This window comes from Diabrotica virgifera, chromosome 2 (assembly GCF_917563875.1).
Source record: "Diabrotica virgifera virgifera chromosome 2, PGI_DIABVI_V3a".
In the NCBI taxonomy this organism is placed as follows: domain Eukaryota; kingdom Metazoa; phylum Arthropoda; class Insecta; order Coleoptera; family Chrysomelidae; genus Diabrotica; species Diabrotica virgifera.
In genome coordinates, this window is record NC_065444.1 from 68565057 (window position 1) to 68579667 (window position 14611).

The window sequence follows — 14611 nt, forward strand, 5'->3', positions numbered from 1 at the left end:
ATCAACAAAATGATCAGCATAGAAATTAGCTGCTTCCAACCATGTTCCCCAACGTGTTAAAATGGGTTGCGGTGGCAGTGGAACAGCAGGAAGCATATCTCTGTAACATTGTATTCTTACAGGTTATTTCAGGAATACCTTTTTGACGCTCGCTATTAAACTGTTAACTAGTGGAAATTTTTTTCTTACTTCCGCCTCAACTCTGTTTATTCCATGCGCTAAACAGTTGTATTAGTTGTATAAGTGACATGTATTAAGTTTAGATAAAATATTTTTAAATTTTGTCCTGTTTTCACCATAAGTATATGAATCAGATAAAATAAGCAATAATTTATCATTAGGCACAGCAGCAGGAAGAAAAAAGTTTGCTATGCTTCTTGTAGAGATCGTGATACGTAATAATGTTAGAGCGTTGGTTTTTTCCACTTGCTTGCAGGAAATTAAATACGATTTTGGAAAGGTTTCATCGCTAAGTACACCAATCAATAAGTGCACAATGTATCTTCCTGACGAGTCAGTGGTCTCGTTCACACATATCGCACCTTGAAATCCATATGGCAATATCTGCAATTTTTTCATGAAATGACCTTTGAATGCAGTCTAATAGGAAAAAAAAATCTATTTTTAATGCTATATAGCAGCGTCTGCAAAAACTTTTAAGTTTGGCACCAGAAAGATACATCTCTATGGCTTTTGTCAAAAATCGATTCTTTTTTTATACCGTCAGGCATTATCTGCAGTAGTTGATGCTCTACGGTTCTAAAATTGGAACAAAACCCCAGATCTATATGGCAATATGTGCAAAATGTGACCCACGCTCGTAAAATGAAAGCAAGATCTACTAAGTAAACATCCTTTGAATGCAACAAAACATAGAGTGCTGCATAGAGATTTGATTGCAACACTGGAAATAAGCGACAAGACTATAACAAATTGATATACAACGTCGTACTGCAGATGGGTTTATCCCAAAAGAAAAGCGAAATATAACCGACAGACATTATATAAGCGACCGATTATAATATGCAAGACTTTGAGTAAGTGTTAACACTAAAAATTTGTAATAAATAAGTACAATCAATAAAAAAAACTTTGTAACTTAATTTTTGGAATTACAGTAAATAAAATTAACTTTACAAAAACTTAAAATGCTCATAACTCAATATTATGATATTTGCAGTTACTGCCCTATGGTTTTCAAGGTGCGATATGTAAAAGTAATTATTAGCTATTTCGGCTTTTATGTTGTGGATAACTGAGGAGTATAACAAATTGACATTATTTCTCTTTAGAGTTCGTTCATTGGGAATGTTTTGTTTGCAATATTTAAAAAAATAGAACTAAAGTTTTCATTAGATAATTTTGAAAGCGGTATATACTTACTTTCCGTGTCCGGAACACCAACAACTTTAAATTCTGTATTTCCAATGGTTGGCCACATAGATGGCCCTGTCATTTGCTATAATTAAGTCTTGTTCTGTGCAGGTCTCTCTCATCTCTGTGCATGATAGTAGATGCCGGCTGGTCTGAACCGCGCCACAGTCGCAGGTATCGTCCTCCTGGTATCCCCATTTTTTCAGGTTACTAGCACAACGTGAAACGCCGGTTCTTAGTCTGTTTAGCGCTTTCCAAGTCGGATACGGTAAATTGTGTCCAGCAGCCATTTCCTCCGAGGGAGGAAAATGTGTCGCAGTAGTTGACGCTTGCCATAGGTGTATTCGGCGCGTCTCTGGCGCTTCGGGGATGGATCTTGATGTTTTCAGGAAGCTTTTCCGAGATCTTAGTCTGCTTGGCTGAGTTTGGTGGTCATATAAGGGGTGTCTTCGGTCCGTCTCCTGCTTTTTCCGTTCTACCTCTGACGTGACCTTTCTCCTGATTGGTGGTGGAGCAATTCCAGCAATGGGGTATACCTCTTCGATAGGTGTCGGTTTCAGGCAACCCGATATTATACGGACCGTTTCATTTAGAGCCACGTCGACGTTCTTTGCGTGAGCAGAGTTTGCCCATACTGGTGCTCCAAACTCCGCGGCCGAAAAACATAATGCCAAGGCAGAAGTGCGGAGAGTGTGTGGTTGTGCTCCCCATTTTGTATTAGTTAGCTTGCGGATGATATTATTTCTGGCACTTACTTTCTTCTTAACATCTTGACAGTGGTATCGGTAAGACAGAGTTCTATCCAGACGGACGCCAAGGTATTTTGGCGTCTTGTTGTGTTCCAGCATCTGACCACGCCATTCCACCTCCAGCGACCTTCGGGCATGCTTGTTTCTCAGGTGGAAAGCACATACCTGGGTTTTTGTGGGATTGGGTTTCAGATGGTTTTTATCATAGTATAGAGCTAAGTCTCCCAGGGCATCTGTCAGCTTCACTTCGACTTCATTGAAGGTTCTTCCCTGAGCTGCCACCGCTGTATCATCAGCGTAAATAAATTGCCTTGTTTGTTGGTGTATGGGTTGGTCGTTGGTGTATATGTTGTATAGAAACGGCGCGAGGACACTTCCCTGCGGTAGCCCATTTTTTTGGTCCCTCCACCGACTGTTCTTGGACTGGAGCGTTACGTAGAAGCGTCTATTCTGGAGGAGACATTTCACTAACCTTGTTAGTCGGAAGTCCTTTGTAGTTTCGTAGAGTTTTGCGAGTAGCCGTTGATGGTTAACTGTATCATAGGCGGCAGTTAGGTCTATGAACGCTACTCCTGTTATTTCCTTCCGTTCAAAACCATCTTCAATATGTTGGGTGAGATTAAGAATTTGACTGCAGCAGCACTTTCCGGGTCTGAATCCCGCTTGTTCTGGAATAATTTTAGTCTCCACATATTCTGCGATCCGGTTCAGTATCATTCTTTCAAAGGCCTTGAAAAGGTGGCACAAGAGAGATACAGGTCTAAAACTCTTTGTATCCGCCGGATCCTTCCCTGGTTTTAAGAGGGCTACCACTCTAGCTCATTTGTCAAATAACTGTCAAAGTGTGGACACGAATTTTTATTCTCCGCAGTTTAATAGTTTGATTTTAACGATACAAACGAGCAGTTCTCGGTGTATTGTGTGTTATTGTGTTAATTAGTGTTCCTTTTGTTAATTTTCTTTATTGTTTATAATAGGTAGGTTAGGTAAGTGATTAAAAAAATATATAATGGATGAGACCTCGGGTGGCACTTCGCCACCCGAAAATAAGGACGCAGAGGAGGATAGGTATGTAAATAATTTTATAGATTTAAATAATAGATATAGAACTGAGGATAAAGGTCCATATTTTGTATATATTGAGAGTACTGATAAGCATTTGGGAAGAATTTTCCCAATCCGGATTGGTCACGTTTTGTTGACTGACAATTATATAAAATCCGATGTTCTTGATATCAAATCGATTGGTCTTAATCGCGTTAAAGTTATTTTTAAGTCTTATGAAAAAGCTAATTATCTAGTTAATAATAAAATTATGTCTAATAATAACTTAGTAGCGTATATACCCAAATTTTTTACACACAAGAAGGGTGTGTTGAGGAATATTGACACATACTTTTCTGAGGAATATTTAAAAAATGCCATAATATCTAATAAAGAGGTGGTTCAAGTTCAACGCATGAAACGAAAGGTAACAGATAAAGACGGTAATATTTCATATGTAAACAGACAAATGGTTATTGTTCAATTTGTAGGAAATGAACTTCCTCAAAATATAACAATTAATTTATGCAATTTCTCTGTAGAACCATATATATTCCCCGTTGTTCAATGTTTTAATTGCCTGCGATATGGGCATTCTGCCAAGCAATGTAAAACCAAATCTTCTCACTGTCGAAACTGTTCTAGCCTAAATCATACGTCAGACTCTTCTTGCGAAAAATTCTGCATTTATTGCCAAAATAATGAACACTGCTCTACATCCAGAGATTGTCCAGTATATAAGAAACAAAAAAATATCAAACAACTCATGGCCAGGGAAAATATTACATTTAAAGAAGCTGAAAGATTGCATGATAATCCATCTTATGCCAAGATTTCTACAAATAATAGATTTTCAGTTCTTAATAATTCCACTAATTTTCCCTCTCTGCCACTCCCCAGTACGTCCCAAACTCCAAATTCTAGCTTTTTGCTACGTAAACCCATTGTTCGAAATACTTCACCCAAAAGACAAGTGCAAAAACGTAAGCCATCTGCTCCGGAGTCTCCACCTATTTCTCCGTCTCTGCCTACTTCTTCCCATTTTCAATCAAAAAAAACCAAATCTTCACATAATCCCATCATACCAAATCCTCACAGAGATGACTTTATCCAATATAAGGAAAAACTAACAAGTCAGATAATAACCGTAGTTAAACAAGTAGTTAATTCAGATTCATCCGAAACAAATTACAATTTAGAAGAAAATATTAGAAAAATGATCTCCTCTATATTAAGTCCTTCAAATCTAATTCCAGAAATCGATATTGAATCTTGTTCTGATGATTCAATCCACTAATAAGATAAGTACACCCAATAGTAAAAACATTAAAGTTATCCAATGGAATATTCGTTCTTTCTCTAAAAACCATCCAAGTTTATTAAATTTTTTACACAATAATCCTGTAGATATTATAGCTTTATCAGAAACCTTCAAAAAACCAAACCATTCTTTTAAACTAAAAGGGTATAAGATTATCCGACAGGATCGTGCAAATGGCTTTGGCGGTGTTGCCATTGCAGTTCGCCAAGACATTAAATTTATAAATTTTCCTATTACTTTTGCATATAAAAAAGATTTAGAACTTTGCGCAGTTAAATTTCCGTCCTTAAATATCATACTTGTATCGGTGTATAAACCACCTAAATTAAATGTTTCTAAATCAGATTGGTCAAATATCTTTCGGCAATTTAATTCTCCTGTTATCTTCTGTGGCGATTTTAACAGCCATCATACACTTTGGGGATCTCATATTAATAAAGCTTGTGGTAATCAATTAGTAGAAGCCTTAGATGACAATAACTATGTTGTTCTCAATAATGGTAAACCAACTAGAATTTCTCGTCCAGAAGAGCTACCTTCGGCGGTAGACATTACATTTTGCTCTGCTAGTTTGGCTAGTGATTGTTGTGTATGGGATGTCGTACCAGATGCGTTAGGTTCAGATCATTGCTTAATCAAATTTGAAATTATTAGGGATAGAGTTATAATAAATAAAAATCCAGCATCTAAATGGAATGATAAATTAGCTGATTGGTCTGCATACTCCACTATACTGGAAAATTCGTTAATTAGTACAAACCAAAATCTAAACTCCAATCTACTAAGCTTCTCTATTTTTATGGAAAAGGTCTCAGAGGCAGCATCCGCAACTATTCCCCTAAAAAGAGCAAGACAACAAGTAACTCAACGTCCAATATGGTGGGATACCGAATGCTATGATATGTTTCGTCGCAGAAAAGAAGCCCTGAACCAGTATAAACGTGTCTCAAACTATACAAACTATTGTCAATATCAAAATGTAGCTAGTCAAACTAAATTACTATTTTCTAAAAAAGCTCGAGGTAGCTGGATATCTTTCATAAGCAATATTAATAAAAACACGCACCCTACTAAAATTTGGCAATTTATAAAAAAAATATCAAACAAAGACTCAACGGGATCGGGCAGTATATCAGCTGATATGGTGGACGATTTTTTTGAGTTTTTTATTCCCAAATTTGCATCAAATAAAATCGACTTCAGTAAATTTAATAGTAATGTAGCATGCAATGAATCATTTTATATGCCTATCAGTTTGGAGGAATTACGATTAGCAATCAAACAATCTAAAAGTACAGCACCGGGTTTTGATAGCATTACATATAAAATGATTGAATACTTGCCTGAAATTGCTAAAGGAATTCTTTTAAATATTTTTAATAGTTGGTGGTTGCAAGGATTATATGACCAAAGTTTAAAAAAAAACTGTAATTTGCTTACTTGCTAAACCCAACAAAAATTTAAGTCTACCTAACTCTTACAGACCAATTTCATTAATATCATGCATTACAAAAACATTTGAGAGAATTATCAAATTAAGAATGGAATTGCATTTTGAAAGTAATTGTTTATTACCTATTAATCAGTTTGGATATCGCAGAGGCAAAGGCACCTCTGAAGCATTAGCTCAATTAGTTTCCGACATTCAGAATGCACTTTCCGTTAATCTTATAACGGCATGCTTGTTTTTAGATATTAAAGGGGCTTATGATACTCTGGATATTGATATTTTAACTGTTCAGCTCATAAAATACGGTCTAAATTATAAATTCGCACAAAGAATCACAGATTTGTATAGGGACAGAGAAGTTTTCATTCGAGATTCAGAAAATCACATTTACGGCCCTCGATTATTATCAGTCGGAATTCCGCAAGGTTCAGTCCTAAGTCCAGTACTTTTTAATATCTATACTGCAGAATTGCATGACATGTTAAATGAAACAAATAATACAATTAAAATTATTCAGTATGCAGACGATTTCTGTATATACAGCAGCCGTAAATCATATAATGAGTGTTTATGCGATTTGGATCTGATAATGCAATGTGTAAAAAGATGGTCTATGGCTTTTAATTTCACGTTATCCCCTGAAAAATCTAGCATCACCTTTTTCACTAGACATAGGTTAAGTTCCCCTACCAGTATAAATTTAAGTAATGTTGATATTAATGTATCCTCTCACCATAAGTATCTGGGCGTGGTTTTGGACAAAAAACTAACCTGGACACTCCATGTGAATCACATTATCAACAAATGCGAAAAAGGTTTAAACATGCTTCGTTGCATATGTAAAGCTAGATGGGGTGCCGACCCAAAGATAGCATTAATGTTCTATAAATCGTATATTCGGTCAATCATTGATTATGGATGCTTTTTATATGGTTCAACGTCAAAATCTAATTTATCAAAAATCGATCATATTCAGTATAAGGCAATACGTATATGTATTAGTGCGTTTAAGTCAACGCCATGTGCTGCAATTCTAGCAGAAGCGCAGGAACCTCCTCTAAACCTTAGAAGAGAATTCTTGTCTAATAAGTTTCTATTAAAGACCAGGACTTTAGACTCACATAAATTATTAAGTAAAATTAACAGTCTCACTGAATATAACTTAACAAATTCTTATTGGAGAATTAAAACTTCTCCCCCTCTTACAGATGCTTATCTAGAAACTAACAACTTTAGCATTAACACTAAACAAATATTACCCATATATAACCTTTCTATTGAGGAAATCGCAATCTTTCCAAAGATCATAAAACCTACATATAGAAACCTACCATGCCAAAACAATAAAATTATAAAATCAATCTTATCTGAATTTTCTAATTATAAATACATCTATACAGATGGTTCGAAAACATGTAAAAGTGTAGGTAGTGCTTATTATGTTTCTAATATAAAAAGTGGTAATTCTTTTAGACTACCTAAATGTACATCTATCTTCACTGCCGAACTTTATGCTATTGAAAGAGCCCTAACTTACGCGGTTGAACAGAACTTTGGAGACACGGTTATACTATCAGATTCTTTATCTGCTCTTGAGGCAATATCACAACCAATAACCAAAAAACACAACAATGAGTTGTTATGCCATATTAGAAAGACAATCGCTCGATTTAAAAATAAGAGTAGTGACTTGGTCTTTATCTGGGTAAAAGGACATGCTGGAATCAAAGAAAATGAGATAGTGGATGAAATGGCAAAGAATTCGGCAACTTTAAATGAAATAGTAGATTTAACAATCTCCAGCGATTACATTCCAGAATTGCATAAAAAATTAAGAAAGAAATGGGAAACTATTTGGCTTAAGTTTGTACAAACTTCGAGGAATCCATACACTTACATATACCCACAACTTCCGCAAAATATCCCACACATATTTGATTATCACGTTACTCGGTTTTATTCCACATCCCTAAGTCGCTTAAGATTAAACCATGGCAATTTTCCTGCACATTTAGCTAAAATAGGAATGCGTATCAACTCTCTCTGTTCATGTGATAACTACTCTACTGCAGATTTAAATCATATAATCTTTAATTGTGAACTTAATAAAAACCATACGAAAGCACTAATTGCTAGACTTCAGGAGCGGAATGTAAGTTTACCGCTGAATATTTCACATCTACTAAGCTTCAATACCAAAACTATTAATGATATTATCATACAATTTCTTAAAGATTCTAAAATAAAAATTTAATATGACATCTTCAATCTTCAACTTTCAAATATCTGTGGCAAAAAGTTTATCTAATGCCATCCCCTCTTTGTGAACACACACACACCACTCTAGCTTTTCTCCAGATTTTGGGGATTTGTAATGTACGGATGCAGCAATTCATCATTTTTACGAGCCACTCTACGGTTTTTAGTCCAAAGTTCTTTATTTGCTCTGTTCGTATGTCGTCCAGGCCAGCCGCTTTATTATCTTTCATTTGATGGATCGCGCCTCTCATCTCCTCTAGACAAAAAGAGGTACCTAGAACATCTCTTTCTTCGTCGATATTCCGTTGAGCTCTCACCTTGTTCTTTCTTGATGTCGTCTTACCGTTCATTAGAAGATGATGGGCTATCTGATCGGGTGTGACTTCTGTCATGTTGACTGCCGGAGCAGCGTGATCGTTGCCAAGATTCCGAATCAGCTTCCAGGCACGTCTGCTGTTTTGTTTTATGTCCAGACTCGTGACCAGCTTGCACCACCTTTCCGTTCTGTTGGCGGATATCGCATGTAACATTTCCTCCCCAGCCTGTATTGTCGCTTCCGAGAAAGGGTCTTCTTCATATAGCTGTTCGTATCTTTTAAGTAGGGGTTTAGATTCTTCATTGAGCCCCGCTATGTACTCAGTTCGACAACCTCTAGGGATAAATTTCCGTGATACTTGCTTTACGATTTCTACAAATTTATCGTATGAATCAGGGCAAGGTTCTAGCTGGGAAACTTCTTGATCCAATGTTTCAGAGAATTTTTCCCATTTTGCTTTAGTAAAGTTGAACCTTCTCTTGAAAGGAACAATTTCGTATCTGATTGCCGCGTTGGAAAGACAAATTATTGGTCTGTGCTGTGTCTTTGGGAGAGCGCTTCCAACGATTTTTGTCACCTGGTCTCCAATTCTGTCGCTGACAAATATATTGTCTGGGTTGTAACCTCTGCGCCATCTTCCGCTGTTGAACGACGCAGGCTGCTTTGGATCGTGAATAAGTTTTAGGTTCATGCTTTCAGCCCATTTTTCTAGTTCTTCGCCATTGTAATCTGTTTCGTTGTAACCCCACGCGACACTGTGACAGTTGAAGTCACCCAGTACGAATTTGATTTGCTGTGATTGAAAGTTATTCGGTTCCTCAAAAGCAAAGTCAGCGTTTGGTGGTTTGTACATTGACATTACTGTACAGGAGTTTATCTCCACTGTGAGGATCTCGATGTCATTTTGATCTGTTAGAGATGTGGATGCTACGTCGATATCTGGTCTGACGAAGACTGCGCTACCATATTGGTCGTGTGGTCTCTCCAGTATGAGCTTCATACCCCGAATCCTTGGTCTGCGGCTTGCAGTACCTCTATGGGTTTCTTGAACCAGTAGAACATCGACACCATGTTCTCTGCACATATTAGACAATAGGTCTTCTTTATCTGCTGATAGTCCTTCAATATTAATTGAGGTCGTCATCAAAAATGGCCTTGATAAAGACCGTTTTGATTTTGATTGCATCTGTGTTGTTGGTGCACCGGTGTTGAAAGGATTAGCCGACATTACTCGTTTCCAGGGGACGCCCGATTGTATTCACAAGTGATCACAATCTACGTGGAGGCTCCTTTCATGTCCCCCAGCGGTATATTAGAAAATACTAATGCAAGACACAAGTCTTCGTTAAAAGTTTCTTGTTCGGTTTGTTTTTTGGAACTGGACTGAAAGCACTTGGACACTGAAGGTTGATATTTTTCACCGGATGTGCTCTTTACTTTTTTAGCTAAATGTTTCGCGGTTCTGACATGCTGATCTATTTGAATTTTTTTTTTTTCAGATGAAATCTAAAAAGGGATATAAATATTCTATAGTTGTACCCATTTTAAAAATCTAAGATTGTAGAAATAAACTAAAAATGAACCGTTTTTGCATAACAATTAAAATATTTAAATTAAATCAAATAAAAATCGGTGTAGTAATCTTGAAAATATCAAGGAATGACTGTGCAAGAAGGAAGAACCCCCAAATATTTACAAGCGGCTCTTGGTCTTTTCTGTTTACATTTAAAGAAAAAATACTGTGAGCATAAATTAAAAGCACTTAATTAATTTAGTCCAATATATGATATGTTTTTGTTTTTAGCAAAATTAATGCAAACTATGCAATTGTTAGAAAAAAAAGTTAGCGACCTTTCAGTAGACTATTGAATGATTTGAATTTTAAATAGGTATCCTCTTTTTTAACGCAAGGAGTTTAAAAAATGCTTGAAAAAAAAAATGTATCGATTTATTGCGAACTAGCCTTGTGTCGGTACTTTTCTTAAACATAATCTTCAATTTTAAAATCTTTGTTTGTACCACCGTGTAAATTTTTAAAATAAAATAAAAAATATTACGTATGTACTTACGGTTTTGCCACAACATGAGCAATAAACTTTATCCATATCCATAGATAGCTCTTTGTAAGGTTTTATCCAAGTTGAAACATTGCTTATTTTCGGCATTTTCAAAGCACAATAATTATTCACAATTAGAAATACACGTTGTTTACGCCTCCAATTTTACAACAAAAGTGAAACCAAGTGAAACTGACCGTCAAAATAAAAATTTTTACCTAGAGACATAAACTAGCAAACACAAACCCTTAATTCCAGGGCAAAACGTGACAAAACTATAAGCCGCTGTCTTTTATTAGTTACTATACCAAGAATTTGAATACCAAGTGATTATAAAACAAAATTAAACATTGGCATTTTCATGCATGTAAGTTTGAATATAAAAATATATAGTTAACACCAAATTTTAAAATTATATGCACTTTATGCTCTTCTTCTTCTTTAAGTACCGTGCCCAAATTTTTAGGCGTGGGTAGCTTCCATAACAATTTGCCGATATCGTTCTCGATCTTGTGCGGCATGTAACAATTGATCTGCTGATAAGCCAGTCCATTGACGAAGGTTTCGGAGCCATGAATATTTCTTTCGACCAATTCCTCTTTTTCCGTCGATCTTTCCATTGAGTATTAACTGCAGCATCCTGTATCTGCTACCTCTCATTATATGCCCCAGATATTCAAGTTTTCTCTTTTTTATCATCTTCATTAAGTCACCTTCGCCTTGACCTACTCTGTTTAAGACTTCTCTGTTAGAAATGCGTTGAACCCAAGATATTCTGAGCATTCTACGATATGACCACATCTCAAAGGCTTCTAATTTGTTCATCATGTTAACCTTCATGATCCAGGTTTCACATCCATATAGTAATACAGGATACACATAACATTTTAGGAACTTGATTCTTAGTTGTAAGTTCAGCTGAGAGTTGCTCAGAATAGATCTAAGTTTCATAAATGCTCCTCATGCAATTTCTATACGAGTTTTAATTTCTTCATCCGGATTTAGTGTCTCGTTTATCCAACATCCTAGGTATTTAAAATGGTTAAATTTTGTTATTGATTCATCACTGACAATTAGTTGCATAGGGCCGACGTCTTGTTTACTAACCACAAGTAACTTTGTCTTTGTTGCATTTATGTTAAGTCCGTTATTGGAGCATTCTCTAGTGACTCGATCAATAAGGAATTGAAGATCTTCGATATTTTCAGCCATGATCGCGGTGTCGTCTGCATATCTGATGTTGTTAATAGTTTCTCCCCCGATTCGAACTCCACATTGTCCTTCCAAGGCTTCATTAAAAATTATTTCTGAGTATACGTTAAACAAAGTTGGGGATAACACACAACCCTGTCTGACACCTCTTTGAATGCAAATTTTGTCTGTTTCTTTGCCGTCTACCAGAATAGAAGCTTCTTGATTCCAATATAGATGTTGTAAAAGTCTCAGATCTTTATCATCTATTCCAATCATTTCTAGATATTGAAACAACCTATCATGTTGAACTCTATCAAACGCCTTCTCAAAATCTATAAAGCAGACGTAAATTGGTTTCTGTACTTCCCATGATCGTTGAAGTAATGTTAACATTGAGAACAAAGCTTCCCTTGTTCCCAATCCTTCTCTGAAACCGAATTGTTTGTTTCCCATTGTCTCTTCACATTTCTGCTTGATTCTATTAAGAATTATCTTAAGAAGTAGCTTGAGAGAGTGGCTCATGAGACTAATTAGTCTAAAGTCTTTACATGATGATGTATTAGGTTTTTTTGGGAGTGGAATAAATGTAGACTCTAACCATATCTGTGGCATCATTCCAGTCTCGTATATATGGTTATAAATGTTTGTTAGTTGTGAGACATTGTCGTCATCCAGAAGTTTGAGCCAGTCTGATGGTACTTGGTCAGGGCCTGGAGATTTCCCATTTTTGCTCTGTTTGATGGCTTTCTCTACTTCCGCTTTTAAAATGCTAGGACCAGTATTCGTATACTTTGTGGTGTTAAGTGGTGGCCTCGTATCCAGGAAGAGCTCTTTTATATAGTTAGTCCATTCTTCCTTTTTTTCATCCAAGTCGAGAATTATTTTACCTTTGGAGTTTCTCATAAAGTGAGGAGTTCTTTTTCTCTGAGTGTAGGTAATTTCTTTAAGCTTTTTATGTATATTAAACTCGTCATGTTTTCTTTGTAGTTCTTCCATTTCACGACATCTTTGTTCCATCCAGTCCTCTTTTGCTCGCTTAACCTCGTACCTTATTTGTCGATATATCTCACTATACCGAATCTCATCTTTGTTTTTCCAATTTCTTCTTTATTGAATAAGGTCTAGTATTTTATCGGTCATCCAATCCTTTTTCTTTATTGAGTCTTTTTCTGGTTTCAAAACTTCGTTTGCTATGGTGACCATGGCGGAATTCATGATATCTAGATTTTGACCGATATTTTCTTGTTCAGATCTTTCTAACTGCTCTTTAATCTCACGATTTATCTTATTTTCGAACTCATCTGCTATTACGGCATTTCTTAGGAGTCGAGTATTAGGTTTCTTCTGCGTTGTGGGGGCATTTATTCTTTTTAGTTTTAGTTTGAATCCAGCACAGAGCAGATTATGGTTAGTTGCTGCGTCTGCACTTGGGTATGTTTTTGCAGATGTAATACTGTTTCTAGATCTTCTATTAATGATAATGTAGTCAATTTTATTTCTGACTATCTTTCCCTCTTGATCAGCTGGAGATTTCCAGGTATATAGTCGTCTTTTAGGTTGCTGAAACAAAGTATTTGATATAATGCATTTCTCTTCTTGGCAGAACTGTATTAGTCTTTGCCCTCTTTCGTTCCTTTCTCCAAGTCCATACTTTCCGGTTATATCTTGTGTGATTTCGGCACCGACTTTTGAGTTGAAGTCTCCCATAATAATTGTAGCTTCATGTTTTTTGTGCTCCGGAGAATTTGTTTAATTTCGCTGTAGAATTGCTCAATTTCTTCATCAGGTTTGTCAGCTGTTGGTGCATAGACTTGTATTATATTAATATTCAGTAGTTTATTTTGCAGCTGAATCATCATGATACGATCATTGAAGGGGACGAAATTTCGGATACAGTTACGAATTTGTTCTTTGACAATGATTGCGACTCCGTTACGTCTGGGTCCTTCTGCCTTTCCCGAGTGGTATACAATGTATCCATTACTCTCAAATATGTTTGACCCTAGCCATTTCGTCTCGCATATACCTAGGATAGGAATGTCTAGTCTGGCCATTTCTAGCTGAATATTTTGTAATTTCGCACCTTCAAACATAGTTGTTACGTTCCACGTAGCTATCTTGTGAATTTCCACGACACGGGGTTTTCGTTTGTTGACGACCTGAGAGTCCCCGTGGTCTGGTTGTGATCTTCCTCCCCTGCCGGATCTTGGATTCCGAAGTCCATGATCATTAAATGTATGTATAGTTTCCTTATCTGTCATGGGAAGATGTACTAGAGATATCCACAAGGATCTTTAATGTAGTGGTTTCTCCTGGCCTTCTACATCCTGATGCCGTTGACCATTTCCTGGTTCCTCCGCCTTTGAGACCGATTTCTCGGTCTCAGGACAACAGAGTGCCCTACCACTCACCAACTCATCCGCCCGAGGCCGTTGGTCAGTAAGTGGGGGATTACTTATACCGGCAATCATTCGGTGATATGTGACTTTATGCTCACTTTTATAAAAATATGCAAAATTTGACATTTTTGCATTTTTTATGCATTATATGCAAAATATGCAATTTTCATATTTGCCTAAGTCTAGACATGACACTACTTAGACCAGGGCATTTAGCACAAAATAAATCAATTTTTAAATACAGCACCTAGAAACTTGCAACTTTTTGCATTATGTTCAGGATGATATCTAGAAACAAGACTGCTTAAAAAAATGGGTCTAAATGCATAATTGTATTTTAAAGTGCATATAATGCATCCAAAAGAGCATAAAAATGTTAAAAAAGATGTACTAATTGCAAGATTTTGTTACTCGGGAGGTTTATGGGGTCGCTGAAGACGAATATGGC

The 14611-nt window shown here is 36.3% G+C and overlaps 1 protein-coding gene across 2 annotated transcripts in view; it reads right to left on the reverse strand.

The window, feature by feature from the left end:
• Positions 1 to 14611, reverse strand: part of LOC126880062 (sodium channel protein Nach-like) — a 72645-nt gene that overhangs the window by 25855 nt on the left and 32179 nt on the right. The gene's annotated exons all lie outside the window — the stretch shown is intronic.